Source organism: Anser anser (assembly GCF_964211835.1).
Source record: "Anser anser genome assembly, chromosome: 23".
In the NCBI taxonomy this organism is placed as follows: domain Eukaryota; kingdom Metazoa; phylum Chordata; class Aves; order Anseriformes; family Anatidae; genus Anser; species Anser anser.
In genome coordinates this window covers 6,695,463-6,714,818 of record NC_139744.1, presented here as the reverse complement: position 1 = coordinate 6,714,818, position 19,356 = coordinate 6,695,463, and the positions used below count along the sequence as shown (strand labels likewise).

Sequence of the window (19,356 nt, the reverse complement as noted above, 5' to 3'; positions counted from 1 at the left end):
ACTTAAGAGTTTGGGGGTTGCTCTCTAAGGAGGCTTTCACAATAGATGAGGACTCCGAGGCTGTTAAAAAGATGCAGCTTGCTTCCACAAGCCACAAACCAGTAAAGATGTTCAAAGGACTTGTTCAAAAAAAAAAAAATTGCTTCTAAGACAGAGAAAAAATGAAGCCTGAAATAGCAATGTGTTGGAATCTCCAAGGATGGCTTCAGTTATCTTTGAAGCCTGTGCCTGGCTTATACATAAGAATACACTATCAGAGGAAAGTTCAGGAAAGGATTTTTCCTTGGGAAGTAAAATCCTTGATTTTATTTATTTTCATGCAGTTCCCTTTCTAATTCCAAGCCAAAGCAACCAGCAACTCTAATCCTCCACACTGGGAACACAAGGAGGAGCTATATATACAGTTGCAGGCACTACCCCCATCTAATGCAAATTTAAATGGGATTTATTTAACCATATTATATCCTTGTATCAAATACTTATGGCTCAGAATCATAATCACATTACCCAGTTCAAAATTAATTGTGTGTCAGCTGAATTGTGGTAGCTGTGAGTGGTTTTCACCTGCAGCAGCCACCAGGTCATGCAATGCAATTTAATCCCTTTTCATTACAAATGAAGCTAAATTACTCCATCTTGCCTTTCTGTGGCTTGAGAGAAGTCACCCAGGACTGCTAGCACTGCTAGCGGATGTATGGTCCCTTGCTTAGCAGCTTGGGCTTCCCTTAAGAATTGAAGTGGCCTTGATTTGCTTTATCTTAATTTGCTTTGGATAAACTCCCTCACTTCAAAAAGTTTGTTTTAAATAATTGTCATGAGTGTTTTGTTGAAGACAAGCCCACAGTGTATTAAATTTGCTTTGCTTTACTCTCTACAAGATTTTTTTTTTTTGTAATGGATCAACAAAGAGCAATCTGTTGAAAGTGGGTAACAGAACCAATACAACTTCATTTCAAAGCTCCTTCTCATTTGTTTCCCCAGCTTCAATCCTGAGAGCAGCTGGGCTTCAGGAGTTGTTTACGTTTAGCTCCAATAACATAAGATAATGTACTGTTAACTGCTAAACTAATGATCCTAGACCTAACATTTTTATCAGGACCTTGCCCCATTGAGCCGACACTCTTCAGATCATTTTCTCTCTCATTAAAGTAATTAAAGTCAACATTGTTGGAAAGGCCTTCAGGCAATCAAGGACAGAGCTGATACTAATAAGCAAAGCAACATCCCCATTTATGTTTCCTTTGATCTGCAGTTTAATTGCTGGTAAGCCAGGCCTTCAGTCTATTGAGATGAGTTTTCCAGTATGTGCGTGCAACCTGCTTGGAGGGAAGGCAACAGACAGTGCTCGTGGTGCTCTGCCCTGGGGAGCCAGTGTTGGCTGGCAGCACGACACGGATGCCCCCAGTGTCTTGTTTTCCTCTGGACCCTCTTGTTCCTGCACTGCAACAGCCAAGAGCTTCTGAGTAATCATTCTTCGCTGTAATAAATGATTTTATGGCAAAGCAGACAGAAATTAAGAGGGAATAGGGATTTTTTTCAGCACATATTTCTGCTGTGAAGGAATTCCATGAGGAAACAAACTGGTGATCAAGGGCTGTATAGTATGTGTGTGATGGGAAGAGCTTTGTGTCCTGATCTAATTATTCTGGGGAATCTCACCTACCTTGACCACATTTACCCATTTGTGAAGTCCATTTTACAGGAGCTTGATATTAGAGTACAGCTCCAGTCAGATAATGACGATACAAACACGTAACCAGGCTGCTTCATTTTTCTATGAGTATTTCCCCCCCAGCTGGCTCTCTGAAAATGTAAAAAAACAGCCCTGCCCTTTAGCTACAAGAACCATTGTTTCCCTTGAGTAACAGCAGTCCTGCCAGCCTCTGCCTTTTGCACAGCCTAGCTACAAAGATCCTACTTCCAAATAGAAAAAGGCTTACTGAAATCAATTATCTGCAGTACAGAGATATCTGCTAGAGGTGATGATTAAGTCCTGTCCTCCATAAACATAAAAGTAAGTTTTGAACGGTGATATTCTTATCGATAACGTTGAGCAGTAGCTTCAAAGTAGGCTTCCAGAGGTGATCTGTCCCTCTGTGCATTCCTCACCTCATCGCCATCTGGTCTCTGCAGCAGGAGGAACATCTTTCATGATCACCTGGACTGAACTCATGATTCATTACTGCTGAATGGAAGTTCTCTTATGCTCATCCTTTGTTTGCACTAGTTCTGGCGGAGCTCATTAATTGTCTGATGGGTCAATTCAGCTGCCCGAAAAGCAGCTTCTTGTTGGTGGGATGAATCTGCTCAGGGAAGGACTGTACTAGGCTTGGGGCTGGCTTGAGGTAAGGGAGAGAGGCGAGATCTATGAGCAAAAGGAAGCAGAAGCTGTCGTTGGGAGCTGTTAAATCAGCTCAGTCCCATCTCGTGAAGCTGAAATTCTCAAAGCTTTTAAGCTAAGTACTGCAATGCTGTATTTTTCCCTGCTGCTGTTAGGAATGGTGATTGTTCTGCTTCTGGAGTTCTCTGCTACCTCTTCTGCATGCTGCTCCATGCAGAACAGCCACCATCTATCTCACACTATTTCAAACACTTTGGCCCATGACTATCTGTTTCCTGCAGCAGGTAAATGATTGCTGTATGCTCTGGGAAGATTTGAAAATTAGGTCATGTCTGTATTTATGCAAGAGCACTTGACTGACTTTATCCACACTGTTGGAGAAGTAATATCCAGGACAAAGCCAGAGAAATGGGCAGCATAAAATGCACTTGCAAATTACATACAAATCTTGCAAGACTTTTTGCCTAGGTTCTTAACTGGCACTGACAGACATCCCAATGCTTGGTCTTACATCCTTGACTTCTTGGGAAGTTTCCAGACTTTAATAGGAGTGTTGTCCTTTTGTCTATCTTCAGTTGATTGCCTTTCTATTGAACCTGAAAGCCCAGGAGAAGCTCAGTTAATTATTTCCAGTTGTTCTTTAGGGCAGCTGATTAAAAGTGACTGAGACCATAATGAAAGCTGACCAGCTTTCCAAACTCCAGATGAAAACCGTTTGGTTCTATTCCCTTAGGCTGGAGAGGGAAAATTGGAATTAAAGCTAGGGGAAGAGTGAGGAACAATTAACAAAATTTCTCAGGAGGGACAATTATGGAAATAAAGCAGCTTTACTGTAGAAAATCAGTATTGCTCATGAAATAGTTATCTAAGTAGAGCATGGTGCAGTTCATGATTTTGTGCTGTAAAGCAATCTGATTTAATGAGTTTGAAGAATGGATCATCTTATTGCTGTTATTCTAAAAGCAACTATTGCAGTAAAAAGTTCTGTTTGAAGGCTGTGTTCTCAACGGATTTTACCAGCTTAACCTGGAAAAAATATAACTGACAGGTCTGCAGTTTTGTGACAAAGGTTTAATTCAGCTTTACACAGAGCTGATTTCAATTTACACAGAGAAATCCTGCTCCAGATAGTTGGTATTTCTTATCATGGGAGATTACGTGTCTGCTGAATAATTCTTTATGAATCTTTTGCAACTGCCTGAAATCACAGCTCAAAGATGAGCTGCTGTCTTCTCTCAGACCGGAATGGGACTTTGTGGTGTTTATCATAAACATCTCCAGACGTCCCTGAGACTCTGCTTGTTATCGCTTGTATGCAGTTGGCTTCTTTGGCAGTGATGTGGAGAATGCAGAGCTTCACATCCTACATGCAGGGGGAAACAGAAAGTACATTGGGGCACTATTGGTTTCAGGAAGCAGAGAAAGAACATTTTGACCTTGAATGTTTGGCTTGATGTGAAGTATCCTCTTAACTTTGTGTGCTTTCACATCTGCAATTTCAGCACTGCATATGGCAGTGACCCCGAGGACAGATCTTTCTTTTCTTCTCAGGCTGGCCACACGCATCCCTCGCGGAAAGCAGGAGGAAACAGATCCAGACCTGGAGGTGACGGTGACCTCCCCACCCAGCTGCTCAGCTCATTCTGCCAGTTAACAATTCCTTGTTCTAGGGAGATGCTCAGCACACTCTTGGATCTTTTCTTTAGGAAATGGAGCCTATTGTTGGGGAACTTTTCTCATATCTGGTATTTCTTTCCCTTTCTTTTTCTGATTGCTCCATAGAAATCCCTTTCCCATTTTAGGAACTTGCCTTTCTAAGATTTCCACAAAATGAAGATGGAGTCAGTGTGTTTGTGTAGGATCGTGACTCAGGATTACTGTGCTCTCCCTTTGCTATCTGTGTCACAACAGGAAAATTGTTTAAATGCTCTGTGCTTATTTATTTATTTATTTATTTACCCAATGGAGAGACAGTGACCCCCGCATTAATTACCTGCTGTAGATGGAATCTGTGGAAACTAGTGATACAATTTTTACTACGCAGTGACACTTGATTTACACTTCTTAGAGTTCCAGTTATCATTCTGCCAAGCGCTTTCGGGTTAAAATTGTGTATGTGCCTGCTTCCATCTGAGCTATTTTGAACAGTTTCAGTCATTTCTGAGAATGAGACAGAGAGAAAACGTATCATTAGGTAGCTGGAGAGGAAAGGGCGGCCACAGTGACCTTACTGCTGGCACTTCTCAACTTCCAGCATGCTGTTTTGGAATAGTAATGGTCCTTTAATGCACTGTTTAGTATACTGAATGCTTTGCAGAACATATCAAAAATAGTCTTTGCCTGGATGCATACAGCGTGACAGTAAACATTAAGTAGGAAAACTTACTCAAATAAGTGTTTTTTTTAGTGTTTTGCACAAATTGGGTGCTCTTCCCACCTCTGCAATGATTGTTTTGTGTGGAAGGATATTCTATTCTTTCTGTGATCCAGAAAAAAAAAAATTATGAGTAGCTCAGTTCTTCTGGGACTGGATATAGGAAGATAAGTGGCAGATTGGCAGGTTGTAAGGGGTGTTTTGACTACTAACAATTTATTGACTGACCAAAGGCAGAGTCCGTATGTCTTTATAGGGGCGATAAATCTTGTTGTTCACTGGATAAGAATCCTACTGTTCCAGCTTCTCGATGTTACATTAATTCCGACAATGCATGGATGGGGGATTTCTGTCTAACTGCACAAATTCCCACAGGCATCCGTCAGGGGAGGAGAGAAGAAGAGAAAGGCAGACTGTGAGGGAGGTCAGGAGAGCTACTGAGCTTGTGGTAGTTAGTCGGGATGAATTATTGGTGTAGCTAAAAACAAACAGAAAATAATTCTTTTAAAAGGTCTCTTGTTCCTAGGATATTGTATTTTGATAAGTAACCCAGAAAAATGCAGCAATAGCACAGGCTGTGTCACATTTCTGCTTAGGTAAGTTGTATTATTTCTTGGGGATAGAACACGAACAGTGGTGGGTTCAAAGTTTGCATAAAAAGCAACGCGACTCCATCCTTTTGTATCAAAATTGTGAGGGCTGCCATTTTTCTGTCTTACTGGTTTCTGAGGAGTAGTGAATAGCCTGTTAAGGATGCGTTGTGCTTCTTTCAGCCAGTCATAATCCAGCCTTTCTCCTGTGATGATTATAACAGTGCTGAGCTCTCAACATGGATGTTAAGCTCAATTAATTTGTTAAGTGCTTTGCTCTTTGGATGAAAACTGAATTTTAAGTATTGCTCTGTCAAATTCATCTTTCTTTGCCATCCGTGCAGAGGGTATCCAAATGCATTTCAGACTGATGGATTCTCAGGGTGTTCCTTGCTGTGCTGTTCTATATGGATTATTTTTACATCCTCTTAATTCCAGCACTCCATGTGCTTCTTATTCAGTGTATCCACAAAAGCTGTGGAGCTAAAAGAAGAGATTTCCTGGGTAAATGCTGGCCTTAATTAAAGTGCCAGAGTTTCGTTTCACTTATGCAGAAGTTTGGAAGCAACAGATCCCAACAGTGGGAGAGGAAGAGGTCAAGCTGTTAGTGAATACAGTTCAAGAGGCCAGGCTCAGCTCCTCACTGTGCAATACCTTTGGTCTGACAGTGAACGAGTCACTTGCTGGCCTGTAATCCTCATTATACGGAGGGGAATTTCCTACTGTTTGTTCAGATGATGTAAAGCTTAAGTACCATATATCTGCTGTTACTAGGAAATTGGTTTAGTTCTTTCAGACATTGCCCTGTAAATCGGAAAATTTCTGCTGTTTCTGGTGAGGAACTGGGGGTGGGTCTGTGGGTCTGCTGCAGAGGCGTGTGAACAGGTGGCTGTGAGGGGTTGGGAGGTAAGCCCTGTGCTGGTGGCTTCCTCTGTCAGATACCACACCTTCCTGGTCTTCAGCCTGGATGTGGTGACAAGATTATTACCTGCCCTGGAATCCCTGTTTCCCTTCACTGACTGTAAACAAGGCTTCTGTAAGTAGCTTAGACTTGTATCTGAACAGCTGACTTTGGAATAGGAATTTGACCTGTTGGCCCCATTAAGACTTCTACGAAGTTCGGGATGAGGCAGAGCCTGGCTTAGTCCTGCAGCCAACCTTGGAATTTCACAGAGATACAGAGACTTGTGATGGTCCAGAGATGCTCCTCCAGACTTGTCTGCCCAGCACTGGATTATTTCATACCCAGAGATGCCACAGTTAGCTTCCAGTGCACTCCCTGCACATTTTGTGGCGTGTTTGCTTGGCAGACCCGATATTCTGCTACGACAGCAGATTTTGTTGGTTGGAAGCTGCCAACAAGCTGTCCTCCTCATGCTAATAGATGTGCCCATTCTTTAAAAACCCATTCAGTAGACAATCGATTGTTCTCTCTCCCCACTGAGGCGCTGTTGGAATAGTACAGGTTCTGGGCAAAATTTCCTGGGCACTTCTTCCAACAAGTCGGGGCTTGGAAGGCAGGTCCCCACAATGTGGAGAGAATCTGAATAGACTCATCTTTTGAGAACTGTGACAACGCTTAGCATCCTTGTACCAGTTACGCCCTTCTGCTGTCTTCTGGTGCTTCTTGTGCTGTAAGACCTGAGCATCGGGCTCGTCTCTGATTCCCTGGCACACTGTCCCCGGGGGAGTATAGGTGACTTATCTCATTGCAGAGTGAGTGGGTTCCTGCACAGCTGAAATCCCTAGTGGCCAGCAAACTGATAGGGTTAGGGTTGGAAAACCAAATCTAAACAACGATGTTTAAGCAGCATTCTGGACTCGCTGCTCAGGGAGACTGAGAACTGGCAGACTTACAGTAGGTCTTTATCTCCTTTGCTGGACACAAGTAGGAGAGAAATAACCCAAGTTTAGATGTCAGAGTTGTCATGGGAGCATCTTCTTTCACACACTCTTAGAATCTCTTAATTGCCATGGAAGGGAATAGGTACGTTAGTTTGCAGCTCAGGTGACCTGTTGCAGCCTAAGCTGAACTGCACCTACAAGTGTGTTTCCTTTCACCGACTGCGAATCATAGTGTATATATAAAATGGAGTGAGATCACCCCTTGCCCTAAGGGTAGCAAGCAATCATTACCTGGCATCATTCGTGTTCTCTCCCATCCCCAGGAGCAATTTGTAACCATGGTTCTAATTCTGCTCACTGCTGAGTGACTCCACTGATATCATTAGAAACAACATGTGGAAAATCTCATCCTCTGGGACCCTGCTTCTTTCTGCCTTTGAAGAGATGCAAGCCGTGGAAATAAGGAGTCTGGCAGATGTAGATATTAGCATTACAGTGCACTTATTCAAGACCAGAATCTTGCCAGGGATATGTTCGTTGCAGAGAAATTAAGATGGTTGCGGGAACACCAAATTAAATGGAACAGTCCTGAATGAAATCCCACAGAAGGAAGACATTGGTATTTCTGCATAGAGAAGTGAAGAGTTATGACAGCAGATATCCCACTGCCCTCATTTTTGTATTGCTTCCTTCACACTATTACACTGTATTAACTATGTTATGTGCCCAGGGAAGATGGAATAAATATTCTCTTTGAGGGTACAAATATTGCCAGAACAGTGGTGATATTGAGGATAGGTTTCTGATGTGTGCTGGGTGCCTGAGGGAGAGATTATATTTGAAAGGTATAAAGGGATGCAGCATATGTAGCATTTTTAGGCGTGTGATTCTCTCCTGCAAACACAGCAGGATGGGTTCAGAGGGACCTTTGGTCATGATTGAAGGAATTGGCAGTTTGCTTCATAATTCTTCCTTATTCTTGGACAGCAGAGTTTGGTTTTACCTCATGCTGTAGTCTCCGTCTAGTCTGTCATCAGTCTTTTCCTCTGACTGTCCTTGGCATCAGGGGGTTGTAGTTAAGATGAATGATGTTTTGAAATGTATGTGGGGACAAAGGCAGCAGCAGAGTCTGGAACCACTGTCAGATGAGATTCAGAAAAGCAATGTTGAACCTGCATGGGATCTGCTGGCACGGATCATTTCCAGCCAGTAAGTGTGCAGTCTGGAGGAATCACCAAGGGAAGTGTCTCCCCAAGTGTCTTCCCAGTGGGAAGATGTGTGATATAGTTTCAGCAGCTCAGTATAAATGAAATGTATTATTAGGCCAAGAAAGACCTCAAATTAATGATATATAGCTTCTATTTCCCCTATGTCTTTTGAAATGCAGTTTCTTGTATCCATACAACCTACCTGACCATTCCTTCTACATGGATGTCCATGTACTCTTACTGAAGTCATGCATTGCTTCTCTTCTCAAAGGGAGGCACCTGAAAATGAATAAACTGTTTTAAAAAATACTAGTTCTAACAATAAATAAAAAAAAAATCACGCTGAGACTTGTGAAATGTCTTACTCTTACTTCCAAAAGCTATCGTGGAATCACTTGAAAATGTATATATGATATATATGATTATTATCCATGTAGAATATATTCCAGGAAGCACTTGCCATGCTCTTCACAAATTATTTTTACATCAACTGTTTGGGTTTCTAACTGCTCAGCTGGTTTTAGAGTTACTCTAAAGGCAAATGTTCAGCAAAAGCAGATGCCTTGTTCAGGAAGATTCTGCTTCCTGAAGGGCTATTTTTACCTCGTTGATGGGCAGGAACTTAAGCTGTGTTTTATGAACCATTGAAACGAATTGTTGTCGACACATCCCTCCTTGGTGTGGAAAGTTAACTCCTGAGGTCAATTATACTTCTTTCATGGTATTTGTGCTGCTGGTGGATGCCAGGCAATTGATTTGTGTGTACTATGAAAATGTCAAAATGAGCAGAAAATATTTATTATTGTTTTGAGTGCCAAAAATTTACTTGGCTCTGAGAGAAATGAAATGAAGGCAGTGCCTGAGCAGAATAGGTTACAAGGTAATAAATGAAAGAAAAGAGCACATTCTAGGAATTCAAACAAGGACTTCAGTGGAGGAGATGTAGTGCTTCATACCAAGTGTTTAGGTTCGTACTTATGCTGAAAGAGGCCAGGAAAGGGGCCAGGAAAGAGTCCATCTTTTTGTATTCATTGCTTTATATTCAGCAAAAGCAGAACATGACTAGGAAACTTAACTCCTTCGATAATACCACTTACCAGATGACAGATGTTAGTGACACAGCTAGATCTGCTACTGTGCACTTCAAACAGATCACAAATCTAGGGAACTAATTTCCCATCCTCTGTGTAGCGAGACTGATTCAAGGAGCAGGTCAGTGGGAGCAGGTAAGAGTGAGAAACCAAGAATGTTTTCTATTGTTACCGGGATAAAATACGTCTGGGGAGCTGCACTGATACTGAAATCAACCTGTCAAGTATGGACATTGTAACGAAACAAAAAATAGATGATTCACTAGAATCGAGTATTTGATTTCTCCAACAGGGCTATTTGCTTCTTTTGAAAGGAAGACATTAGGATTGCTGCTTTGAATGTTGATGCTTGCAAAGTGTACCTACCAATGAAAACTTTGGGGAACACATCTTAGATTCCAAGACGAATGAACGGTCAGGCAGGGCCGATGAATAGTGGCTGGGAGGAGAGTGCCTTGAAGCAATGAAGGCCTGTCACACAAAAAGGATGTAAATCACAGCTGAAGAATGAGCGCTGGTTCACCTGGACTTTGTGGCTGCCTTGGCATGGCAGATGGCCCTGCAGTTTTGGTAGGGGTCTGTTTTGCATAGCTAGGTGTGTGTGTGAGGATGGGCATCAGAAGAAAGCATCACACTTGCCAAAAACAGTCAGTGAAGACTTTTGAAACTTCCTGTGTGATGAGGTTGACTTCTGAATGAACATCAGAGCTCATCTTTAAACTGTTTCTGTTACTTGCCCTTTATCTTTGTTATGTCAAGCAGTTCCTTTGAGAGTATCATCTTCACATTAGCTGTCTACATTTTGTCTTTGTTACCCGATATTTGAAGTGAACTTTGGGGATAGTTCTTTCAGAAGATCAGGTTATTTTAAGTTACAAAGCTTCCATGAGAAGTAGAACTGAATATTTCGGTTCAAATATGAACAAGTCACTGAGCTCTAATTCTAAAAATCCACTCCTACAATGTTACGTAGAGAGTAATAGATTCAATCCTTTAAACTCTTCGTATAGATGGTTTATGCCTCAACCTAAATTAGCCTTGGCATATTGAGAGTACTGGGGAATGGCAGAGCCATGAACACGCTGTTGACTCAGTTTTGTTTAAAGAAAAATTAGGAGATTGCAGCTGTTTGCTTTGTGTCAAGGGAGCAAAACAGATGAAAACAAACCCTGTGTTCTGATTTTCATCATTGAAAATGAATTCTAAAGGTCAGGTGATTATTAAAGATTAGAGTTGAAAATAGTTTTTTCTAGTTAGAAATCTTTAAACTAGAGAATTGCTATTCACTGAATACAAAACAGCAGAAGCTGAGGTTAAAGAAGGGAGAAAAAAAAAAGTATTGGCTTTGGGAATTTTTCTGGGAGGAGTGCCGTTTCTTTGGCCTGGAGATAAATGTATATTTTCAAGGCAAGTCTGTCCAGAACATCCAGGAAATCCATAACTGGGTCACGAATTATGAGATTGCCATTTTCAGCAGTGATCTGCCCATGCGCAGCAGCTTGCTTTTCAGACACTTGCCATGTTGGCCCACAAACCGAGTCCTTTAGGGCTGAAAATCGGCAGCTACAGAGAGATTTCTGACCCACTGGGGCTCTAACACAGAGCTCTGGGGGCTTGGAGTGCATACCAGTGGATTTCCTCTAGTAATATCTTCCTGTTTAGGCTTTTATCACTTTAATGAAACTAAGGATTCTGCTGCTGCTGCTGCCTGACATTTTCTGGCTTATATGGACCATAGCAGCAGCATCTGTTCCAGCTGATCTAACAAAGTATACTTCTACCAAGTTCGTTCTGAGCTGAAGACAGAATTCCCTGGTTATCCATCTGCTCAGCCATGGTGAGAATGGAAGAAACCGGTGGTAATTTTCTCCTGCTGCTGCCAGTCTTGCTGCTGTAGTTTTGCTTGTTTCCACCTGCACAGCAGGCCACTCCAGAAAGGCATACACCTATTTCACAAGATGTCCTTGGCTTTCAGGAGACTAGGAACTAGGAGGGAGGGAGTGGATGATGCACAGGTTTGGGGCACTTCATGCATGAGACCCTCATTGCAAGGTATTGATGTATTAATGGCACGTAAAATGCAGTTGCAAAGCTGCTTTGGGGTGGAGGCTGCAAAGCGAAGATTTAGGAGGAAAGCATTGCTGCAGGGTGAGCTTGGCCAAATGAATCACCTTGCTTTAAAATTGTCGCCTGCAACAACAGCTCAGGTGACAAACACTGGCCGCAGGGCAGAAGTGTGCGTCGTGGAGCGTGGCCCTCCAGGCAATGGGGTGGCAGGGAGCAGCAGCGAGTGGGGAAGGCAGCAGCGGGGAGGTGGGAGAGAAGGGACCGGCTGTCCTGGGTGCCAGCTGCCACCGCCAGCACTGGGCTGATAATAACCAGGAGTACTGAGGAGCTGACAGGTTTCCACAGAAACTTTGTTAAGGTAGTATCTAAATATTTTGATGAAAAGTGAGGGCATTCCACAAGAAATGAGTTATTTTCAAAAAAGATCACTGTGCAGAATATGAATCCTTTTTATTCTGAATGGAGACTTTTCTCAGTGAGGTATATAGTGTGGGTTTTTTTTTTTATTGTTTGTGTAGTTAACAACTTCTTGTTCCTCAGGCCCTTTTTTTTTTTTCCCAAAAACAAAACAAAACAATAAAGCAGTTACTGGAAATTTACTTACTGGATCTGAACATCTGTTTATTAGGCCTCAACTTTTTACTCTTTCTAGACAACTAATTTTGCTAGAGGGGAGAAATCAAAGATGGGTAGAAAATAAAGCTTAAAAATGTATAAAACGTAACTTATATATTTTGTGGAAATGGGTAAAGGAGAAAAAGCCATCAAAACTTTCCATTTATAAACTGGAGCTACTTGTCAAAGACTCTTCAAGATGCTTTTAGACACACTGGCTCTCTGGCAGCAAGAATTCTCACACAAATATATATGATGAGAGAACAGAAAGAGCTATGAAACCTATTCTTTTATTCTCACACGTTGTTCAGTGTGCATTGTTGCTAACATGTCATTCACTATTTCAAAATCAGCAATTTATTCAGAGATTTCAGGCTGTTATCGCTGTGTGTAAATTGTCCCAGTTGGGATTCTAATGTACTTTTCTCCGATATATTCAGCAACGGGTACGTCTTACACTTTCCTGTAGCTCCAGGAAGCTGTCAAGTCTGCCTTTTCAGCTCAGTTGCAGAACCAGAAAGGAATTGCCTGGGGAAAATGTCACAGACTTGGCCTTTGCAGCCTGCAGTCCCGGGCATCCTGAGCATAAGACACAGACCTGTCTTGGGAGTGAAGCAGGTGCAAGGAGGGCTATTGCACTGGCCACCCCCCCTCCCCACCCCCAACCTTTTTTGGCTCCTAAATTAAGCTTTTTAAAAAGGCATAACTTGCAATAAACCAAAATTAACTGGCATCCTGCAGTGGCCCTGGACCACTGCTTAAGGAGCAAACCTTGCCTCCTCTCTCCCAGATAAGAGCAATTACAGACATGTGTCTGTTGCCCTCATGCCCCGTGAACTCTGCTCACAGTCCCTCTGCCAGCCCCACCCCGTTCTGAGCTGCCTGCGTTACGTGCTGGAAAAGCAGTGTAGAAAAGCAGTCAACCAGCAAAATTCAGGGGCAAAGCAGTCAGTGCACCTTGCCAGGAATGTGACCCGTCTTAGCTGGCTCTCAGGCACCACAGGGGCTCCTGCTTCCACGGCCTGCTGGAGTCAGTATTCAATTTCTGAAGTCAGATTCAATTTCTGCCAGCCTCGGGTTGTGTTTCAGAAGCAGCCTACACCTGCTGTATGCTCACTGGGGGTTTGGTTGCTTCTAAGAAGAATGCCACCATGTATTCTAAGCTGGCATTGGCTGAAAGAGACTCATCCTTAGTAGTTTGCTTTGCCATCTAGTGAGGATAAATAGAGCAAGAACATAAAGCAGTGGAGTCTTCCTGTGCTTCATGGCCTTGATACTCCCCTTGCATACCCCAAGTATAAACATACAGGTTTCCTTTGTGCTGTATGCTTGCTGAGATCTAGTCAAAAGCAAGGTCATCCAGCAGAGAATTTTGTCTTAGCAGCCAGCGGGTCAGTGGCTTGGCACAGGCCAACAAAGTCACGAACTGCATCATGTTCTTCCTCGCCGTGGTAGCAGGAGACATGAGGGAGTGTCAGGCAGTGCCATGCAGAGGAGAAAAGTGTCGATTTCAAGTCCCAACCATGCTTTTCATTTGTGCCATGAGTCGTGGCCCCATGCTATGACTTCCAGCTCTTAATCTTGAAATTGAGCGGAACATGTAAAGGCATAACTAGATGGTGGCATGTTTACATTCGTTAATTGAAAGCACTTTTCCCTGGAGGCTAATTACTGTGCAAACCGTAACATCACAATTGAGATTTGTTTGAATATTCAAGCCATTATGAATATCATATGTCATTTCTGAAAGAAAGAAGCGCAGTACTTACGGCTGGGCACTTACATTTCAGTTTTGTGCAAGAATGCAGAATCTGATTGTTTTTCTCAACCGGTGACCTGGCTTAGCAAATCTAATATCCATCCTCAGCTGTAGCCGATACCTGATAGTTCTCAGAAAGTCGATTCAGTTTATTGAAGAATGTACGGCTTCCTAAAATGGTGGGCGGTAAGTGCACTAATGGAAAGCGATAGATTCTTTCGTCTGCTGAAACCAGCCGATTATTCAAAGCATAACGCTTTAAGGAAAGCACTTCTGATACTATAGGGTTTTCTGATACCCTGCAAGGCCACTGGCCTTGCATCCTTATTTGTATGGCTAGATATGGGAGAGGAAGTTCTGTCTTTGACCGCATAACACTGCAGCTTGATGATGGCCTCAGTGCCAGGGAAGCTCATGGAGCAGATTATCTTAAGTGTCATCATGCGGCACTTGCAGGGCAACCAGGTGATCAGGCCCAGTCAGCATGGGTTTATGAAAGGCAGGTCCTGCTTGACAAACCTGATCTCCTATGACAAAGTGACATGCTTAGTGGATGAGGGAAAGACTGTGGATGTGGTCTACCTTGACTTCAGTAAGGCTTTTGACACCATTTCCCACAGCATTCTCCTCAAGAAACTTCCTACGCATGGCCTGGACTGGCATACGCTTCGCTGGGATAAAACCTGGCTGGATAGCCGGGCCCAAAGAGTCGTGTTGAATGGAGTCAAATCCAGTTGGAGGCCGGTCACTAGTGGAGTCCCCCAGTACTAGGGCCAGTTCTCTTCAATGTCTTTATTGATGATCTGGATGAGGGGATCGAGTGCACCCTCAGTAAGTTTGCAGATGACACCGAGTTAGGTACGTGTGTCGATCTGCTCGAGGATAGGATGATCTGGATAGGCTGGACCGATGGGCTGAGACCAACTGTATGAAGGTCAACAAGGCCAAGTGCTGGGTCCTGCACCTGGGGCACAACAACCCCAAGCAGCACTACAGGCTGGGAGATGAGTGGTTAGAAAGCTGCCTGGCAGAGAAGCACCTGGGAGTATTGGTTGACAGTCAGATGAATATGACCCAGCAGTGTGCTCACGTGGCCAAGAAGGCCAACAGCATCCGGGCTTGTATAAGAAACAGTGTGGCCAGCAGGCCTAGGGAAGTGATTGTCCCCCTGTGCTCGGCTCTGGTGAGGCCGCACCTTGAGTACTGTGTTCAGTTTTGGGCCCCTCACTCCAAGAAGGACATCGAGGTGCTCGAGCGAGTCCGGAGAAGGGCAACGAAGCTGGTGAGGGGTCTGGAAAACAAGTGTTACGAGGAGCGGCTGAGGGAGTTGGGGTTGTTCAGCCTGGAAAAGAGGAGGCTCAGGGGTGACCTTATCATTCTCTGTAGGTACCTTAAAGGAGGCTGTAGCGAGGTGGGGGTTGGTCTATTCTCCCACATGGCTGGAGACAGGACGAGGGGGAATGGGCTAAAGTTGCCCCAGGGGAGGTTTAGGTTGGATAATAGAAAGAACTCTTTACCAAAAGGGTTGTTAGGCATTGGAATGGGCTGCCCAGGGAAGTGGTTGAGTCACCATCCCTGGAGGTCTTTAAAAGACGTTTAGATGTAGAGCTTAGTGATATGGTTTAGTGGAGGACTTGTTAGTGTTAGGTCAGAGGTTGGACTAGGTGATCTTGGAGGTCTCTTCCAACCTAGATGATTCTGTGATACTTAATTTCCCAGTAAAAGAGTGGCCTGACATAGAAGTGCACTTGGCTCCATGGCTCACCTATGTTTTCTGGGCCAAGGATATTGAAAGTGCTCTCAGTGTATGCATCAGTGTCTGTGCTGACTACCAGTAGCAGGATGCTGCTGGCTGTGGGACAGAGAAAGGTATGGTTTGTAAATCTGGTCATCCAACTTGACATTTGATGTCCCTGCCAAATCCCCTGTATACAGGTAAAACTCCACCCACTTTCTATAGCTTGGAGTAAACTAAGTAAGGTATAAAATCTTTGGGGATGTGATAGGAACACAGGCGTAAGGCAGAACCACTGCATTCCGCAGCAGTCCTTAGTTAGCATAATTACTTGGGTATAATCAGGGCTAGAAATGTCTGTGAGACTGGCGTGAGAATAGTTAAGGCAGAAGCAGATGTCTGAGCACACGTGTGTTGTTTGCTGCAGGTTTTTGCTGTGGAATATTGGTATTGAGTTATGTTAAATCCCTAACACCTTTTTCCCCCCACTGAATGAAGCTCAAGGATACAACTGGACAGAGTTTCAGACTGCACTCCCATGCCTGCAGCCCGTTCTGTACTGATTTGGCATTGCTGAGTAGATGTACAGGGGAAGGCACGGGATGCCCCTCATTCCAGAAGCTCACTGTAACCATAGAAAAAGCTGAAGGACCTAAGATTTGGGCTTTGCTATGGTTATTGTGAAGGGTTTAAATGCAGTCTCTCCTCCCTGGACATGCCTGCAAGGTGTGTGCATGCTGTGTGGTGAAAACAGGTGGGCAGATTTCCCATGCTGAGCTCAAGGTTGTGTTGCTGGAGCTTGAGGGTGAACACCCAGAGAGGATCTGCTCACCAGATGATTGGTACGAGCCGTGTAGTCAGCACAAGGTAGGTCACACCAGCAAGTCAGCATCTCAGCTGCTACCCCAACTGGCTTTGCTATGACCATATCAAGAAAGTAACAAACTTTTTTGGAGTTTTCTAGAAAGGAGCATTAATGAGTTTCAAATCTTGGAACTCTTATTTGAATTGCAACCAACCTTTCTGTTTGTGTGCTCTCCTGATGACTGTAATTCTCTTTTCTTTCTTTATGTGAAGGGATAATTTGTAGAAAGTTACGAGTGACATGCTAAAGAGGTAAACAGTGGCAGTGACAATATTGCGAGCTAATTTTGCGGGAGTTTATACTGGGCTTCAATACAGAGGAATTTTGTTTTGTATATATATATATTTTTTTTTGAATGCAAGCTATAACTGTAAAAAGCTGCCAGTGACTTCTAGAAACCTGAGAAACAATCAGAGCCTGATTTCTTAATTCTGACAGTTGTCATAGAACCGCAGAATGGTTTGAGTTGGAAGGGACCTTAAAGCTCGCCTGGTTCCACCCCCTGCCATGGGCAAGGACCCCCCCAGCAGCCCAGGCTGCCCCCAGCCCCATCCAGCCTGGCCTTGGGCACCTCCAGGGAGGGGGCACCCACAGCTCCTCTGGGCAGCCTGGGTCAGGGCCTCACTGCCCTTATAGTAAAGAATTTCTTCCTAATCTAAATTTAATCTAAACCTACCCTCTTTCATTTTAAAGCTGTTCCCCCTTGTCCTGCCACTACATTCCCTGACATCCCCAACTCTCTTAGCATCCTTGTAGCACTCTTCTGCTCAGAAATAACGTAATTGTTCCAAGCCGGATGAAGACCTTTTTCCTCAAAGCACTGCTTTTATTTCTGATTTTGTCTTAGTTTCCTTTTGGGGCAAGATACAGAAGTCCACGGAGACAGCTTTCCCATGGATACTGCTGCCCCTTTCTGCTCAGCCTCGGTCACTACTCCTGGCAGCACATCGTTGTCCCTGCTGTGGGGAAGACCCAGGCTGGCCCTGTGGGCAGCAGTCACCTGCTCCGTAGCACCAGAAGATTTCATGGATGTTATTCAGGCTCGTGCACGCTGGTATTATAGGTCAGTAGCTGAGGGCAAGGACTGTTCATGCATTCACTGGCAGTAGAAAGGAAATCCTTCCATTGAACCCAGGTGAATTTCCTTGATGGGCTCTCAATGAATGTCGAATTGGGATTTGATTTTAATTTTCCCGGAGCAACTAACAATACTGCTCTATCATAGTCATTGCTATTAGCCAGGTAATTACAAGCACATTGTGTAAAAACAGCATCTTAAATCCAGTTTAATATTAATCTGTGTCAAATTTACAGTGACAGTGTGCATGTCTTACTAAGGAATATTGAAGTAATTATTCCCTTGCAGGAATACAGCCTGGTAATGCAGCATGCAGACATTTCCTTTAGAGGAAAGGAAGGATGCCGCCAGCTCTCGAAACCACTACCATTTTTATGTCTTTTTTTTAAAGGTGATGCCTGCTGGTGGTCATGTACCCTGGGTGTTCTTTTCACAGACAGAGAGGTTCAGATTTGAGAAAGAAATTTGGAGGAACATACCAAGCTCACAGGGATGTACTTCAAGTACCAGGATTTGAGGAATTTAATTCCTAAGATCAGCTGTAAGCAAAAGGAAGAAGGTCAAGGGGAAATCACTGGAAATGCCCGTTTTCCCCCTCCCTCCATCTTCTGTCTTACTTAACCCTCCACCCACTTTGGCAGGGGGGTTAATGGAACCCTGTGCACGGGGTGTGGAGTCAGCTATGTAGTAGGGCTGAAGTTTCTATACAGGAGAGCTGGTTCTTGAAAGATGGAAGTTTGGAAAACAGTAATAATAAAATAAAAAATAAAAATAAAAATAACTTTGGGAAAATAGCTATACATCCAGCACTGAAAAACTAAACCAGATTTGATATTGTATCATGTTGATTTCAATATCAGTCTGGACGTAAATTGTCTCAGTAGTGCATGGGAGATGTAGGGGTTTTGTCATTTGTGTCCTCTTTTTTTTTTTTTTTAATCATGTTTTGTGTAAAACACTGCTGCCAAAAGCAATCTTCTGCACTACACTGTGGTCATCAGATGTCCGTGATGCAATTTAGTCACCAGAAAGCATCATGATGAATATTACAAAGTGTAAGCGGTTCTGCTGCTGTGTTTGGCAAGGGAAAAGGAAGAGACACTAAAGCTGATACAATACACACAATAAGCTGATACAATATCCCTGAACAGAAATCCTCATTTCAAGCTTCTCACCATGCCAGGAGATCTCACATTCTAAAATGTTAAAATACCACTGTTCTTTCCACAGGAAGGCAATTTTGCTTATCGGTTTATAGCTGCTTTCATGATGGTTTTGTCAAGCTTTCCCACTTCCTGGTGGAATTTTCTTACTGAATTTTCTGCTGTAGACGGGATAGAGTAAGAAGCCAACAAGAAAAGCTGGGAATCATTCCTTATGCCACTAAGTTTCCAGCTTGTATATCCAGAATTTGCACAGAGAACCAAAGCTTAAGGGATTCATGACCCTGATTGCTTTTTCCTTTCTTGAGAATTCAGTAGTGGATTGTAAATCCCGATTCCATAACAGGAACAGTTTTTGATGACCTCAGAAAGCATTATAGATTTTTGCTATATTATAGCAAAATATATTATATTTGCTAATATTATATATTTTTGGGTATATTTTTGCTGCCTTTATCCTCTGATATATGACCTTTCTTTCTTCTCTAAAGTGAAGTTGAATTAGTCTTCATGCTTGGTGAAGCATTCCAGGTTGCCCTCTATTAGAAACTTGGCATCATCAATATTTACCACTTCATAGACTGCTGCATTTTTTGCCAAATGAGCAACTGAGACTTTCCTCTGA

General features: G+C 43.3%; 2 protein-coding genes and 1 long non-coding RNA gene across 3 annotated transcripts in view; 2 read left to right on the top strand and 1 right to left on the bottom strand.

Annotated features, from left to right (window-relative positions):
* LOC310885452 (acid-sensing ion channel 2) overlaps nucleotides 1–19,356 on the top strand; it is a 504,402-nt gene that overhangs the window by 148,241 nt on the left and 336,805 nt on the right. The window lies entirely within an intron of this gene.
* LOC310885454 (uncharacterized protein) overlaps nucleotides 1–19,356 on the bottom strand; it is a 369,789-nt gene that overhangs the window by 57,066 nt on the left and 293,367 nt on the right. The gene's annotated exons all lie outside the window — the stretch shown is intronic.
* LOC310885461 overlaps nucleotides 1–19,356 on the top strand; it is a 56,971-nt gene extending 37,615 nt beyond the window's left edge. Inside the window, exon 3 of the long non-coding RNA XR_014574816.1 lies at nucleotides 1–19,356. This exon is cut by the window's left edge and continues 9,894 nt beyond it. This is a non-coding gene — a long non-coding RNA (uncharacterized lncRNA).